Here is a 16,856-nt window from a genome sequence, read left to right on the forward strand (position 1 = left end):
CTACGTTCCCATCCTCACTTATGGTCATGAGCTTTGAGTTATGACTGAAAGGACAAGATCACGGGTACAAGCGGCCGAAATGAGCTTCCTCCACATGGAGAGGAGCCAGATGAGTTGGTTCGGGCATCTGGTCAGGATGCCACCCGAACGCCTCCCTAGGGAGGTGTTTCGGGCACATCCTAACGGTATGGGGCCACGGGGAAGACCCAGGACACGTTGGGAAGACTATGTCTCCCGGCTGGTCTGGGAACGCCTCGGGATCCCCCGGGAGGAGCTGGACGAAGTGGCTGGGGAGAGGAAAGTCTGGGCTTCTCTGCTTAGGCTGCTGCCCCCGCGACCCTACCTCGGATAAGCGGAAGAAGATGGATGGATGGATGGAACAGTCACATTTGAATGACTGGAACACCCAAGAACAGAAAACCATGCAACATTTTCTTCTCCAACTCTACACTCACTGTTACTTTTTTTAAGGCTACGATCAAGCTGCTTGACCATCGTGTGAAATAACAATAACAAATGTGACGTCATGTGCAACTCACCTATTGGTATATGATCTGAATACATACCACGCCTGGCCAATTTGTTTATTGAACAAATTGGAGACATCGGCGGGCCGCACTTGGGTCGTAATTTGGACACCCCTGGTATAATGTGTAAATCAGGGGTCACCAACGAGGACCAGATGAGTAGCCCGCTGGCCTGTTCTAAAAAATAGCTCAAATAGCAGCACTTACCAGTGAGCTGCCTCTATTTTTTAAATTGTATTTATTTACTAGCAAGCTGGTCTCGCTTTGCCCGACATTTTTAATTCTAAGAGAGACAAAACTCAAATAGAATTTGAAAATCCAAGAAAATATTTTAAAGACTTGGTCTTCACTTGTTTAAATAAATTCATTAATTTTTTTACTTTGCTTCTTATAACTTTCAGAAAGACAATTTTAGAGAAAAAATACAACCTTAAAAAATATTTTAGGATTTTTAAACACATATACCTTTTTACCTTTGAAATTCCTTCCTCTTCTTTCCTGACAATTTAAATCAATTTTCAAGTAAAACATTTTTTTATTATTGTAAAGAATAATAAATACATTTTAATTTAATTCTTCATTTTAGCTTCTGTTTTTTTGACGAAGAATATTTGTGAAATATTTCTTCAAACTTATTATGATTAAAATTCAAAAAAAATATTCTGGCAAATCTAGAAAATCTGTAGAATAAAATTTGAATCTTATTTCAAAGTCTTTTGAATTTCTTTTAAAATTTTTGTTCTGGAAAATCTAGAAGAAATAATGATTTGTCTTTGTTAGAAATATAGCTTGGTCCAATTTGTTATTTATTCTAAAAAAGTGCAGATTGGATTTTAACCTATTTAAAACATGTCATCAAAATTCTAAAATTAATCTTAATCAGGAAAAATTACTAATGATGTTCCATAAATTATTATTTTCAATTTTTTCAAAAAGATTCGAATTAGCTAGTTTTTCTCTTCTTTTTTCGGTTGAATTTTGAATTTTAAAGAGTCGAAATTGAAGATAAACTATGCTTCAAAATGTAATTGTCATTTTTTTTCGTGTTTTCTCCTCTTTTAAACCGTTCAATTAAGTGTAAATATCATTAATTATTAATAATAACATAGAGTTAAAGGTAAATTAAGAAAATTGGCTATTTCTGGCAATTTATTTAAGTGTGTATCAAACTGGTAGCCCTTCGCATTAATCAGTACCCAAGAAGTAGCTCTTGGTTCCAAAAAGGTTGGTGACCCCTGGTGTAAATAATGCAAGCTACAGACTAAGCTCTATTAGATAATAATATGTGAATACAATTCAGGATAAATCATATCAGACAGGAAGGGTTAAACTTTCAACTTTCTTTTTCTTCCATATACCAGAGTGCCCTTTGCACACCTCCCAAAGAAAGGACAGCCATGATACAACATTTACACAATTGATATGTTTGCAGAGACAGGGGACGGAGATAAAAAAAAAGGCGACTGGAGGTTTATAAATAAGAGTTAGAGGTGTGTGGCAGAGAGAGGGTGGGGTATAAATGCAGCCATAAAAAGGGACACACGGCATAGATTGAAGTTAACCGCCTTTGTCAACGCAACAGGTAACTGCAGATTTTTATTCCTATAATTAATTTGTTAACTAATGGACAGCCTCCAAACACTTGATACAGGAGTGTACATGGTGCAGGGTTATTGTTTTAAATTTAGTTCAGTAAACCGGCCAGAACTAATCCAGCTTTGATATGTTTGGTAATTCGAAAAAAACAAAACAGCTTTTGTATTAGCATATTATTTGTATTAACGGTGTTCATTTTAACAGGATTTTTTTAGTCTTCCCACAAAAAAATATTTTAGTTTTAATCAAATTTCACACTGCAAAAAAATCAGTCTTCAAAAACAAGAAAAAATAATACAAAAAATGAGGGGTATTTTACTTGAACTAAGCAAAATTATCTGCCAATAGAACAAGAAAATTTGGCTTGTCAAGACTTTACAAAAGAAGTAAAATTAGCTAACCTCAATGAACCCCAAAATACCTTAAAATAAGTATATTCTTACTACCGTAATAAGAAGTGCACTTTTCTTGGTAGAAAAAAAAGGAGACCTTTTTGCTCAATTTGTTGAAAAATATTCTTAAATGAAGTAAATGCTAGTGCCATTATCTTGACATAATGATATGCGCTCGGCATTACATTTCTTGAAACCAGCAAACTTATACTAAAAACTAATGTATTGTTCTTAACGAAAAGGCAACAAGGCAAGCGCTTGTTACTCTCGGGGTCTCCTAGCCGCTCAGGCAAATCATATTAGGGGCGGCGTGGCGTAGTGGGTAGAGCAACCGTGCCAGAAACCTGAGGGTTGCAGGTTCGCTCCCCGCCTCTTACCATCTAAAAATCACTGCCGTTGTGTCCTTGGGCAGGACACTTCACCCTTTGCCCCCGGTGCCGTTCACACCGGTGAAATGAATGATGAATGACAGGTGGTGGTCGGAGGGGCCGTAGGCGCAAATTGCAGCCACGCTTCCGTCAGTCTACCCCAGGGCAGCTGTGGCTACGAAAGTAGCTTACCACCACCAGGTGTGAATGATTGATGGGTTCAGAAAAACATGTAAAGCGACTTTGGGTACTTAGAAAAGCGCTATATAAATCCCAGGTATTATTATATTGTCTAAAAATGTATTTTCCCATGGATAACATGACATCATCGCGCCAAGTGCGTGCTCTTTCAGTCAATTAGTGCGCATATATACAGCCCGGCCCCCGGACAAACTTTTTTAATTGTAATTTTGAGGAATTTATCTGAATGTGCTATTTCTGTTCAAAACTGTTAGAAATGTCACATGTTAAATGTTTAAATATTAACTGTCCGTTTACTGTACTGTGCCAACTGTACTACTATATGAGTACGTGTTTTCTATTGTTTCATTGAAAATAAAACAGCAAAGTCCATTTGGCTGTCATCTGTTTTAATTATGACACACAATTGTGTGAAAATCAAGATTTTTTTTTTCATGCTTGAAATAAGGAATTATTACTTTAAAAAAGTAGTTTTATACTTGTGAGTGTTGATGACACAGCTTTGCAACAGTTGATATTCTAGTTTCAAGCATGTTTTACTCAATATAGGTCATCAAATCTCAGCAACAAGCTGTAATATCTTACTGAGATCATTCAGGACCAAAACCCTTAAAACAAGTAAAACACTCTAACATAAAATCTGCTTAGTGAGAAGAATTATCTTATTAGACAGAAAATAAGCAAATATCACCATTATTTGAGATATTTCATCTTACTTAGATTTAAGTTTTTGCAGTGCAGTCGAGTACATTTCTCAACATTTCAGTCGACTAATATGTGAAATACAAAAGATAGGTCACCTTTCCTTGAAATAACCTGTATTTAGTTTACCTGTAAACAAATTTTAACACAAAAGCAGCCCAAGTTTGTGGTCAGTAATGATGCTGTTCATCAATTTTTAATCCACATGTGAATGTCTAGCAATATTTTTCATGCATTTTTTTGCTTCATAAAGCTTATCTATCAGATTGTGTATTTTAGTTTTATTTGGAACATTCGGCTTCGGTATTAGTATAGTACCGCGATACTAATGAATCATATTCGGTACTATACCGCCTCTAAAAAGTACCGGTCCCCCTGTCGTCGTCACGTCTTGTCATTGCTGGTTTTACGAGCAGAGGAGCGCGTTCGGCAGCGCACAATCCCGGAGTACTTACAAGCAGACACAGTGTGCAGACAGGAAAGGGAGAACGGACGCATTTTGGCTTAAAAACTAACAATAAAGGTGAAGTTATAACACTGAAACGCCCTCGGGAAGAGGTGCTTTAAAACATGGCTAGCTAGCTAGCGGCTAAAGTACATCCGCAGTCTGCAGTCTTTTAGTTAAGTTAAAGTTAAAGTTAAAGTACCAATGAAGTGAATTGTGAAGTGAATTATATTTATATAGCGCTTTTCTCTAGTGACTCAAAGCGCTTTACATAGTGAAACCCAATATCTAAGTTACATTTAAACCAGTGTGGGTGGCACTGGGAGCAGGTGGGTAAAGTGTCTTGCCCAAGGACACAACGGCAGTAACTAGGATGGTGGAAGCGGGGATCGAACCTGGAACCCTCAAGTTGCTGGCACGGCCGCTCTACCAACCGAGCTATACCGCCCACCGTGTGATTGTCACACACACTAGGTGTGGTGAAATTTGTCCTCTGCATTTGACCCATCCCCTTGATCACCCCCTGGGAGGTGAGGGGAGCAGTGGGCAGCAGCGTGGCCGCGCCCGGGAATCATTTTTGGTAATTTAACCCCCAATTCCAACCCTTGATGCTGAGTGCCAAGCAGGGAGGTAACGGGTCCCATTTTTATAGTCTTTGGTAATGACCCGACCGGGGTTTGAACTCACAACCTACCCATCTCAGGGCGGACACTCTAACCACTAGGGCTATTTCTAAATCACTAATCCTCGTATCCATGGCGACAAATAAAGTATGTTTCTTACAAGTATCATCCCTGCAGGACGAGGAATAGCTAAACACGTTTCACTACACACCATATGTAAACAAACACCATGGGTGGCTCTACACCTGACATCCACTGTAATGATACCAAGTACAGGAGCGTATCTAGTTGATACTACTATGATTACATCGATATTTTTTAGCATCACAAAATCTTCTGTTTTTTAAAAAACATTTATATTATGTTTATAAACTCAGTAAACACATCCCTGGACACATGAGGACTTTGAATATGACCAATGTATGATCCTGTAACTACTTGGTATCGGATTGATACCCAAATTTGTGGTATCATCCAAAACTAATGTAAAGTATCCAAACAACAGAAGAATAAGTGATTATTACATTTGAACAGAAGTGTAGATAGAACATGTTAAAAGAGAAAGTAAGCAGATATTAACAGTAAATGAACAAGTAGATAAATAATTCATTTTCTACCAATTGTCCTTAATAATTTTGACACAATAATAGAATGAGAAATGACACCATATGTTACTGCATATGTCCACAGCTAAATTAGGAGCCTTTGTTTGTTTACTTACTACTAAGAGACAAGTTGTCTTGTATGTTCACTATTTTATTTAAGGACAAACTTGCAATAAGAAACATATGTTTAATATACCGTAAGATTTTTTGTTGAAATAAAGCCAACAATGCAATTTTTTGTGGTGCCCTTTATTTAGAAAAGTACCAAAAAGTATCCAAATACATTTTGGTACCGGTACCAGTACCAAAATATTGGTATCGGGACAACACTACAACTTTATTGTCATCGGCAAGTTTTTGTCAAATGCAAAAACATTGATTTACTGCTTGGAATGGAATTAAATGGAATGGAATGTAAAGAATGAATGAATCGGACTTTTTACAGAAGGTCGGACTTTTGAATAGTTCCAGGAACCTTCGAGGGGGCGGGCTGTGCTTTCGACCGCTGAATGGTTGAACACACTTACTTTTTTTTTTAACGAAAACACAAGCGCCGTTACAGTCTGCCAGACGACTTGTGGATTTCTGCTTTATTGTGTATTTCTATCACAACAAACTTGACAATGGAGGGGAAGAAGAAAGAAATGAACTTTCGATTTGCTGGAACTTTTGTGTGGCATCTGTGTGCTGAAGAACGCCGCTCAGTAGAACTATCTTGCAGTGTTTTCAATCAGCCCTAGACTTTAAACTAATATGCAGTTTAACGCTGTCTATGATTTTCTACAAAATTTATTTCAATACACCAAGTTATGAACGTATTTACAGAGGGGTATAAACTATTCAGCCTGACCTCGAAGCGGCGACCTCTGCTGCTTACTACTCTGACACTTTGTTGGATAAATGTGAAATAAAGAAAGCAGTATACCATTGGAACGAAGGTAACAATAATTGCTTCAGCCTGCGCCCTTTCAATGAGGTACCAGATTTGATTTACTATCTCCAAGTCATGTTTTAAAACTGAACTTGGGACACCCTCTGAATTAAGCAATTATTTGACCTACCACTAGATGGAACCAAAGTAATACGTGTACCACAATTGGAAGAAAACACTGCCTCAAATTGTTCCATCTCTGAGTGGGGTGGCCTACCAGATTCTATGAGTGGCACACGCCATCCCAGATCACCCCCAGACACGCCACTGGTAAACATCGTGAAGCATATACTGTACGTAATAGGCTAGTTTTAGCTCTGGCCAATATAACAGTTGTATGGATGCAGAGGTGGGTAGTAACGCGCTACATTTAGTCCGTTAAAACTACTTGAGTAACTTTTGGAATAAATTGTACTTCTAAGAGTAGTTTTAATGCAACATACTTTTACTTTTACTTGAGTATATTTATAGAGAAGAAAAACTACTTTTACTCCGCTCCATTTATCTACATTCAGCTCGCTACTCGCTACTGATTTTTATCCATCTGTTAATGCACGCTTTGTTTGTTTTGCTTTGTCAGACAGACCTTCAAAGTAGGATCTATCTATCGCATGCCTGCGTTTCACCAATCAAATGCAGTCACTGGTGACGCTTGACTCCGTTTCACCAATCAAATGCAGTCACTGGTGACGTTTGACTCCGTTTCACCAATCAAATGCAGTCACTGGTGACGTTTGACTCCGTTTCACCAATCAAATGCAGTCACTGGTGACGTTTGACTCCGTTTCACCAATCAAATGCAGTCACTGGTGACGTTTGACTCCGTTTCACCAATCAAATGCAGTCACTGGTGACGTTTGACTCCGTTTCACCAATCAAATGCAGTCACTGGTGACGTTTGACTCCGTTTCACCAATCAAATACAGTCACTGGTGACGTTTGACTCCGTTTCACCAATCAAATGCAGTCACTGGTGACGTTTGACTCCGTTTCACCAAACAAATGCAGTCACTGGTGACGTTTGACTCCGTTTCACCAATCAAATGTTGTCACTGGTGACGTTTGACTCCGTTTCACCAATCAAATGCAGTCACTGGTGACGTTTGACTCCGTTTCACCAATCAAATGCAGTCACTGGTGACGTTTGACTCCGTTTCACCAATCAAATGCAGTCACTGGTGACGTTTGACTCCGTTTCACCAATCAAATGCAGTCACTGGTGACGTTTGACTCCGTTTCACCAATCAAATGCAGTCACTGGTGACGTTTGACTCCGTTTCACCAATCAAATGCAGTCACTGGTGACGTTTGACTCCGTTTCACCAATCAAATGCAGTCACTGGTGACGTTTGACTCCGTTTCACCAATCAAATGCAGTCACTGGTGACGTTTGACTCCGTTTCACCAATCAAATGCAGTCACTGGTGACGTTTGACTCCGTTTCACCAATCAAATGCAGTCACTGGTGACGTTTGACTCCGTTTCACCAATCAAATACAGTCACTGGTGACGTTTGACTCCGTTTCACCAATCAAATGCAGTCACTGGTGACGTTTGACTCCGTTTCACCAATCAAATACAGTCACTGGTGACGTTTGACTCCGTTTCACCAAACAAATGCAGTCACTGGTGACGTTTGACTCCGTTTCACCAATCAAATGTTGTCACTGGTGACGTTTGACTCCGTTTCACCAATCAAATGCAGTCACTGGTGACGTTTGACTCCGTTTCACCAATCAAATGCAGTCACTGGTGACGTTTGACTCCGTTTCACCAATCAAATGCAGTCACTGGTGACGTTTGACTCCCTTTCACCAATCAAACAGAGCCAGGCGGTCACATGATTAACTGCACATAAAGTTTCAGCGGCAAACAACTACAAGCTTAAGCTTACATGAACTCAACGTCAAATGTGAGGACGCACATGGCGGTAAGTAACGTTAGTAGATATTTTGGCTGTCATTGTAGGCTGATGTTAGCTTCCCTGCTATGAATCACTGTCAAATGTACATCGTGTGGGGACATTTATTAACACACTGCAGCCTCATAGACACACACACACACACACACACACACACACACACACACACACACACACACACACACACACACACACACACACACACACACACACACACACACACACACACACACACACACACACACACACACACACACACACACACACACACACACACACACACACACACACACACACACACACACACACGCTTGCATAGAAACACCAATCAGAAGTGCACAGTGTGTTCCCAGGTGCAGCCCACACCTATCAGTTTATGGTTTGCGTAAAGGCTAACTTGTTATTTTCCTTTGTAAATCTCTGCCTACTGAGCCTATGGTGCTGTTAAGTTATTGTTAATGTTTTTTATGTTAATGTATTATTATTTAATATATATTATTGTTTTAGTTGCTTAAGAGATATTCCTGGCTCTGAATTTGCTCATTGCTATTTTTATGTTTTTGTGAATTATTGGTTGCCGTCATCATTAAACGAACAGGTTACTCATCAGTTACTCAGTACTTGAGTAGTTTTTTCACAACATACTTTTTACTTTTACTCAAGTAAATATTTGGGTGACGACTCCTTACTTTTACTTGAGTAATACATCTCTAAAGTAACAGTACTCTTACTTGAGTACAATTTCTGGCTACTCTACCCACCTCTGTATGGATGTCACAATGACTTGCCTTGCAATGTCAAATGTGTCCTCTTCTCTTTCTGAGTCCCAACTCCCAGGTGGACAAATATTACAATGCGGAACTTGTTGCATGCATAAAGCATTGTTTGGGCAGTAAAAAACATCCAACATCCCTATCTCGCAAAGAAAAGTATCCTTCGTAACTCACTCACATTCGCTTTAAAAAGTAGTCCTACTCCTTTATAAAGCTACTTGCTTTTAAAAGTAACCAAGTTAGTTACTTTATGAGTTGACATTTTGTCGCCAGTAGAATGTTTGACGAACCTTATTATAATTTGCTGACAAAAAGCCAAAATAATAGCAACATTTCCAGCTGGAAGATGCCCATCTCTCTCTTCCCTGCATTGTTTTTCATGTTTGTGTTGCTCGCTGCTGAGTCTGTATTACATCAGGGGCGCAGATGGTGTTTTTGAACTGGAGGAGGGCAAGCTGTCAGCAAATCATTTCAATTCAAGTGTTGTTTTTCCACTCCACGCCTTCTTCAAAATATGTCTTTAAGCAACAACATATGTACTGTACATAGATACATACTGTAGAAGAAGTAAGTAACAATAATGATACAAATACAGAAGTAATAAGTAATAGCCCAAATGTTAGAAACTACCATGCGAGCTGCACCGCACAATGAGTAAGCCTACGTTTTTACTGTAATTGTTAAGAACATTAATCGACATTTATACATTTACCATATTTTCCGGACTATAAGGTGCACTTAAAATCCTTTTTTCCCCTCAAAACTCGACAGTGCGCCTTATAACCCGGTGCACCTAATGTACGGAATAATTATGGTTTTGCTTACCAACCTCAAAGCTATTTTATTTGGTACATGGTTTTGCAATATAATGCAGAAGCAACTTTTCTTACCTTCTGGTGCCTGCTGATCTGTATTTGGGATCTGCATAAGTCCTGAAAAATTGCACGCCTCTACATGGTGAAATGATAAGTGTGACCAATAGATGGCAGTCAAACATAAGAGATACGTGCAGACTGCAATACGATGGCAGTCACACACAAGAGATACGCGTAGACTGCAATATGACTCAAGTAAACAACACCAACATTTTATATGTTTCATTGAAAATATAGAACATTACACACAGAGTTAAAAAATCTATCAAAATGTTTTTAGTACGACTTTGGTAAACTATGAAGCCGCACCGTTTGATGGAGTATTATTATGGTGTGTGTATAAGGTAAACATATTATCTGGCGTTTTGTTTTGCAATATTATGCAGAAGCAACTTTTCTTACCTTCTGGTACATGCTGATCTGTATTTGGGATCTGCATAAGTCCTGAAAAATTGCACGCCTCTACATGGTGAGATGATAAGTGTGACCAGTAGATGGCAGTCAAACATAAGAGATACGTGTAGCCTGCAATACGATGGCAGTCACACACAAGAAATACGCGTAGACTGCAATTTGACTCAAGTAAACAACACCAACATTTTATATGTTTCATTGAAAATATAGAACATTACATAGAACATTATACACGGCGCTCAAAAATCTATCAAAATGTTTTAGTACGACTTTGGTAAGCTATGAAGCCACACCGCTTGATGGATTGTACTGTGCTTCAACATAGGAGTATCATTATGGTGTGTGTATAAGTTAAGACATATTATCTGGCGTTTTGTTTTTGCATTATTATGCAGAATCAACTTTTCTTACCTTCTGGTACATGCTGATCTGTATTTGAGATCTGCATAAGTCCTGAAAAATTGCACGCATCTACATGGTGAAATGATAAGTGTGACCAGTCAAATGGCAGTCACACATAAGAGACACGTGTAGACTGCAATATGATGGCAGTCACACACAAGAGATACGCATAGACTGCAATATGACTCAAGTAAACAACACCAACATTTTATATGTTCCATTAAAAATATAGAACATGACACACAGTGCTCAAAAATCTATCACAAATGTTTTAGTACGACTTTGGTAAGCTATGAAGCCGCACCGCTTGATGGATTGTACTTTCCTTCAACATACGAGTAGTATTATGGTGTGTGTATAAGGTAAGACATATTATCTGGTGTTTTGTTTCGCAATATTATGCATAAGCAACTTTTCTTACCTTCTGGTACCTGCTGATCTGTATTTGGGATCTGCATAAGTCCGCCTTTTTCTCTATCTTTTTGTAATGGGACATTCATCCTCCGCTGTTGATATTTCTAATATAAAGTAGTTTAAGGTTCTTGCTTATATCTGTCAGTAAACTCGCCATGAAAGCCCTAAAACATACCGGTATAGTGAGTTGACATTATTTACCCAAGGAACTTTAGTTATTAGAGAGTTCCGGTTAGATGTTTTTTCACGGGACACATTTCCGGCATTTTTGTTGCACTAGTGAGCCACGGCTGAAGAGATGCTGCTCGTTATTGATTGAAGTAAAGTCTGAATGTCATTAAAACAGTTAGCTCCATCTTTTGACACTTCTTCCACTCCCGTCCTTGCACGCTACACCGCTACAACAAAGATGACGGGGAGAAGACGCCGCCGAAGGTGAGCCACGTAAATAAGACCGCCCACAAAACGGCGCATCCTGAAGCGACTGTCAGAAAGCGGCTTGAAGATGATCTGCAAAACATCCTCTATGCAACATTTTGACCAAAGAACCACCATTACCAAACAGTGGTATTGTTTCTCCATTCCATTCCATTTTTTATATGCTGTAAAAAAACCCCCACTGCTTTTACTGTAACATTCTGGTGACTGAGCTGCCAGTTCTTAAAGTAAAATTCAAATGTTTTTTTATTGCAGCTTATGTAAAAAAATATATTGTTAATGTATTATATATATATACATGTATATTCATATATTACTCGTTGTTAAAAGCGGCCCTCTGAGGGCAACCATAACTGCGATGTGGCCCTCAATGAAAACGAGTTTGACACCCCCTGGTCTAGGAAGATCAACATTAAAACACTGTAGCGTAGTAGGCCTAAATAGTTATTAAAAACAAGACAGGGGTTTAAATTACGATTATATTTCATGTTTTTTGGCCACTATAACATTACACACAGCTTTAAAGGCCTACTGAAAGCCACTACTAGCGACCACGCAGTCTGATAGTTTATATATCAATGAAGAAATCTTAACATTGCAACACATGCCAATACGGCCGGGTTAACTTATAAAGTGATATTTTAAATTTCCCGCTAAACTTCCAGTTGAAAACGTCTATGTATGATGACGTATGCGCGTGACGTCAATAGTTAAACGGAAGTATTCGGACACCATTGAATCCAATACAAAAAAGCTCTGTTTTCATCTCAAAATTCCACAGTATTCTGGACATCTGTGTTGGTGAATCTTTTGCACTTTGTTTAAAGGCCTACTGAAATGATTTTTATTTATTTAAACGGGAATAGCAGATCCATTCTATGTGTCATACTTAATCATTTCGCGATATTGCCATATTTTTGCTGAAAGGATTTAGTAGAGAAAATCGACGATAAAGTTTGCAACTTTTGCTCGCTGATAAAAAAAAAGCCTTGCCTGTAGCTGAAGTAGCGTGACGTCACAGGAGCTAGTATTCCTCACAATTCCCCGTTGTTTACAATGGAGCGAGAGAGATTCGGACCGAGAAAGTGATGATTACCCCATTAATTTGAGCGAGGATGAAAGATTCATAGATGAGGAACGTTACAGTGAAGGACTTGAGAGGCAGCGATGGACGTATCTTTTTTCGCTCTGACCGTAACTTAGGTACAAGCTGGCTCATTGGATTCCACACTCTCTCCTTTTTCTATTGTGGATCACGGATTTGTATTTTAAACCACCTGGGATACTATATCCTCTTGAAAATGAGAGTCGAGAACGCGAAATGGACATTCAGTGCCTTTTATCTCCACGACAATACATCGGCGAAATGCTTTAGCTACGAGCTAACGTGATAGCATCTTGCTTTAACTGCATATAGAAACAAAAGAAATAAACCCCTGACTGGAAGTATAGATAGAAAATCAACAATACTATTAAACCGTGGACATGTAAATACACGGTTAATGCTTTCCAGGCTGGCGAAGGTTAACAATGCTGTGCTGACGACCCCATTGAAGCTAACTTAGCAGCCGGACTGCACAGAGCTATGCTAAAAACATTAGCTCTCCACCTACGCCAGCCAGCCCTCATTTGCTCATTAACACCCGTGCTCACCTGCGTTCCAGCGATCGGCAGAAGGACGAAGGACTTCACCCGATGCGTTTGGCGGCCCGGAGACGTAGGAAGTCAAGGTGAGGTCGGCGGCTAGCGCGGCTAGCGCGGCTAGCGCTCCAACAAAGTCCTCCTGGTTGTGTTGCTGTAGTCCGCTGCTAATACACTGATCCCACCTACAACTGTCTTCTTTGCAGCCTTCATTGTTCATTAAACAAATTGCAAAAGATGTCCAGAATACTGTGGAATTATGAAATGAAAACAGAGCTTTTTGTATAGGATTCTACGGGGTACCATAACTTCCGTTACTCGGACTTCGTCACGCGCATACGTCATCATACCGCGATGTTTCAGCCGGATATTTCCCGGGAATTTTAAAATGTCACTTTATAAGTTAACCCGGCCGTATTGGCATGTGTTGCAATGTTAAGATTTCATCATTGATATATAAACTATCAGACTGCGTGGTCGGTAGTAGTGGCTTTCAGTAGGCCTTTAATGAACAATGAAGACTGCAAAGAAGAAAGTTGTAGGTGGGATCGGTGTATTAGCGGCGGACTACAGCAACACAACCAGGAGGACTTTGACTTGGATAGGAGACGCGCTATCCGACGCTAGCCGCCGACCGCACGGATGATCGGGTGAAGTCCTTCGTCCTTCCGTCGATCTCTGGAACGCAGGTGAGCACGGGTGTTGATGAGCAGATGAGGGCTGGCTGGCGTAGGTGGAGCGCTAATGTTTTTATCATAGCTCTGTGAGGTCCTGTTGCTAAGTTAGCTTCAATGGCGTCGTTAGCAACAGCATTGTTAAGCTTCGCCCAGCTGGGAAGCATTAACTGTGTATTTACATGTCCATGGTTTAATAGTATTGTTGATCTTCTGTCTATCCTTCTAGTCAGGGGTTTATTTATTTTGTTTCTATCTGCATTGAAGCACGATGCTATCACGTTAGCTCCGTAGCTAAAGTGCTTCGCCGATGTATTGTCGTGGAGATAAAAGTCACCGTGAATGTCCATTTCGCGTTCTGGACTCTCATTTTCAAGAGGATATAGTATCCGAGGTGGTTTAAAATACAAATCCGTGATCCACAATAGAAAAAGGAGAAAGTGTGGAATCCAATGAGCCAGCTTGTACCTAAGTTACGGTCAGAGCGAAAAAAGATGCGTCCTGCACTGCACTCTAGTCCTTCACTCTCACGTTCCTCATCCACGAATCTTTCATCCTGGCTCAAATTAATGGGGTAATCGTCGCTTTCTCGGTCTGAATCGCTCTCGCTGCTGGTGTAAACAACGGGGAAATGTGAGGAGCCTTTCAACTTGTGACGTCACGCTACTTCCGGTTACAGGCAAGGCTTTTTTTTTATCAGCGACCAAAAGTTGCAAACTTTATCTTCGATGTTCTCTAATAAATCCTTCCAGCAAAAATATGGCAATATCGCAAAATGATCAAGTATGACACATAGAATGGATCTGCTATCCCCGTTTAAATAAAAAAAATGTCATTTCAGTAGGCCTTTAACACTAACATGGATTGATTGATTGAGACTTTTATTAGTAGGTTGCACAGTGAAGTACATATTCCGTACAATTGACCACTAAATGGTAACACCCGAATAAGTTTTTCAACTTGTTTAAGTCGGGGTCCACTTAAATTGATTCATGATACAGATATATACTATCATATATACTATAATTATAATACAGTCATCACACAAGATAATCACATTGAATTATTTACATTATTTACAATCAGGGGTGTGGAGGGAGGGGTGGGGTGGGGGGGGGGGGGGATATGGACATCAAGTAGTGGACATAGAGAGAGAGAGAGAGAGAGATCAGAAGGCATAAGAAAAAAAAAACGTATCTGCATTTGATTGTTTACATTTGATTATTAGCAATCCGGGGAGGGTGTTAGTTTAGGGTTGTAGCTGCCTGGAGGTGAACTTTTATTGCGGTTTTGAAGGAGGATAGAGATGCCCTTTCTTTTATACCTGTTGGGAGCGCATTCCACATTGATGTGGCATAGAAAGAGAATGAGTTAAGACCTTTGTTAGTTCGGAATCTGGGTTTAACGTGGTTAGTGGAGCTCCCCCTGGTGTTGTGGTTATGGCGGTCATTTACGTTAAGGAAGTAGTTTGACATGTACTTCGGTATCAGGGAGGTGTAGCGGATTTTATAGACTAGGCTCAGTGCAAGTTGTTTAACTCTGTCCTCCACCTTGAGCCAGCCCACTTTAGAGAAGTGGGTAGGAGTGAGGTGGGATCTGGGGTGGAGGTCTAGAAGTAACCTGACTACCTTGTTCTGAGATGTTTGGAGTTTAGATTTGAGGGTTTTGGAGGTGCTAGGGTACCAGGAGGTGCATGCGTAATCGAAAAAGGGTTGAACGAGAGTTCCCGCCAGAATCCTCAAGGTGCTTTTGTTGACCAGAGAGGAAATTCTGTAGAGAAATCTCGTTCGTTGGTTAACCTTTTTGATTACCTTGGTTGCCATTTTATCACAGGAAAGGTTAGCCTCTAGAATGGAACCTAGGTAGGTGACCTCATCTTTCCTGGTGATGACACTGTCACCTACTTTTATGGTGAAGTCATTGACTCTCTTAAGTTTGATGTGGGACCCAAACAGGATGGATTGTGTTTTACCCAAGTGGATGGATAGCTTGTTGTCAGCGAGCCAGGTGCACCGTGTTGGAATGTTCTTTCTTCACGACATTGAGCTCTTGTACCACGGTTGGGGAATGGCTGTATTAGAATGTTCCATGGGCCGAACTTTGACACCCTTTGACTTAACATCTTAATTACCAAGAAAACATAGCAGTTGTTGTAAATCCAGCCCACTACTTAATCCAACCAGTCACTTTCCCGGAGGCTTTTGTGTTAAGTTGTTGGAGCTCCGGCGGTAATTTCATCCAGTCACGATGATTAGGAAAGACTGGCAACTCCAAACGCTGTGAAAAGGTCAAACTAATTACGCGGGAATGGACAGGTGGCCTATAGCTCCGGCAAATCTGCTATTCCAACACGGCGCCTTGTGTGAGGCTGCTGTTTGAACATGGGCAAGAATTAGCTGCCAATCATTATTTAATGCGTTTTCTGCGGCGCAACTGTTATGAATGCCAATGTTGACGTAATGCCGCGTTAATGCCGCGGACGCTTTGTGGGGGAACTAAACAACAATGATCACCAATGCGGAGCGTCTGTCGCGTGGTGTTTTGCATGGCGCTCACATTCTCCGTGTGGCGTGGGCTTCTGTCAAGTCTGGCCCGGCCTGACCTTTGTGCGAGCCTGACTCGTTTGCAGCTTTCCAGCCCTGCAGTAGCCATCAAACATGTCTTCCTACTCTTTGCCCCTGGACCAAAAAAAAAGTATCATATCTGCACCCAATTTTAACCACTGCTGCTTTTAGGATTCTTCACTTGTCATCAACCCCTGACTTGTAGTTTTTGAAATGTTTTACAGTGAAGTGATCAACCTGTGTTTGTTGGAATGCTCGTTTGGATTTAGAATGGAAAATAACAACATATACATATATACACACATACATATATATATATATATATATATATATATATATATATATATATA

The 16,856-nt window shown here is 40.0% G+C and overlaps 1 protein-coding gene across 1 annotated transcript in view; it reads left to right on the forward strand.

Annotated features, from left to right (window-relative positions):
* Positions 1–2,046: 2,046 nt before the first annotated feature.
* LOC133659671 (adenosine receptor A1-like) overlaps positions 2,047–16,856 on the forward strand; it is a 22,971-nt gene continuing 8,161 nt past the window's right edge. The window contains exon 1 of the mRNA XM_062062253.1: positions 2,047–2,109. The gene's annotated coding sequence lies outside the window, so the exon portion shown is untranslated. The remainder of the gene's footprint in view (positions 2,110–16,856) is intronic.

This window comes from Entelurus aequoreus, linkage group LG11 (genome assembly GCF_033978785.1).
Source record: "Entelurus aequoreus isolate RoL-2023_Sb linkage group LG11, RoL_Eaeq_v1.1, whole genome shotgun sequence".
In the NCBI taxonomy this organism is placed as follows: Eukaryota; Metazoa; Chordata; class Actinopteri; order Syngnathiformes; family Syngnathidae; genus Entelurus; species Entelurus aequoreus.